Source organism: Podarcis erhardii (assembly GCF_964252035.2).
Source record: "Podarcis erhardii genome assembly, chromosome: 1".
Lineage (NCBI taxonomy): Eukaryota > Metazoa > Chordata > Lepidosauria > Squamata > Lacertidae > Podarcis > Podarcis erhardii.
In genome coordinates, this window is record NC_138497.1 from 50,586,133 (window position 1) to 50,587,456 (window position 1,324).

Below are 1,324 nucleotides of genomic sequence, written 5' to 3' on the forward strand. Positions count from 1 at the left end.
AATTGCTTCTTCTCCTGGAAGATTTGTTTTTCCACTTAGTTGCATTATTCAGGATACAGAGAGTAGGAATTTGATGAACATACTGGAATATACTGAAGAATCTCAGCCAGAAACACTAGGAGTCAGTTTCTCTCACTTACTCATAGTTACTAACAGGTTTTGTATGTTGAAGTTGGAATCCTAAAAGGGATAATTTTCAGTGCAGGAAGGAGATAAAGGCATATGGGAGAAATGTGCCCCCCCCCAAAAAATATTTAATGCATTATCTGAGGAAGGAACACAAAAGATCTAAAGGTCTCCTCAAAAGTTTGCATATGTAAAGGCATGACAACATCACTAATTTAAACTGGTTTAACAGTAATTCTCACTTCCCATGGAATTATGGGAGCCTGGGAATGGTAGTTCTGTGAAGGAGAACCAGTGCTTTTTTCTGGGGTGTCACAGGGGTACGCATACCCCTAAACATCTTGTGAATCTTTGTACTTTTGTCCATTTACTGTATTTTTCCTGATTTGAAATATAAAATGGTGATTTTCTTGAGTCAAAATGAGAGTACCCCTAAACATTTTTTTAATAATAATAAAAAAAGCACTGAGAATTACGATTTTTAACAGATTTCAGTATCCCAAGCTGTCCCCACCCCCTTTAGGGGGATAGTGTAGGGAGGGAAACCATGACAGTTGAGGTGGCATAATTCAATATATACTCGCAGTGTAAATAGATAAGGTCTCACTCTTCATGGCTGTCTATTACGATTATGCAAGTTTCCCTCACCATTGTTTGTTAGCTCTCCGAGGAATATTTATTGGTGGATGGCCATATAAATTTAATCAATAAATATTCAATAATATTATTCAAATGGTTCCTAACAGGGCCTCACAGACCCAAGGCCTCTTTCCAGGTCTTAATACGCAGTATGATAAATGTTAATTACCCATTCACCAAGTTTCTTTCTAAATTCTTGCACAATTTTAGATCACATTTTCTGTCTTTTATCACAGAATCAGAACAGAATCACAGAAACGGGTTCATGTTCCTGAATGTGTCCTATGGACAGTTGTCACAAATGACAGCCTGCCTAACTTGGTTATTCTGGAGAGAAGTGCAAATATCACAACATAAACTCATCATGGTTTCATCTAGAAATGTTATCTATCTGTACCAAGTTGCTAGTTCTTGCCTGGACTGGGCAATAATGTTTGCTGTTGGTTATGAAGCAAGTACCCGATCAGGCTGGCGACAGACTTCCTGTTAACAACACCACAACTCCTTAAATGTAATTTATGCAAACTGGTTGAAAGGCTGGGTTTTGTTCTGATGTCAC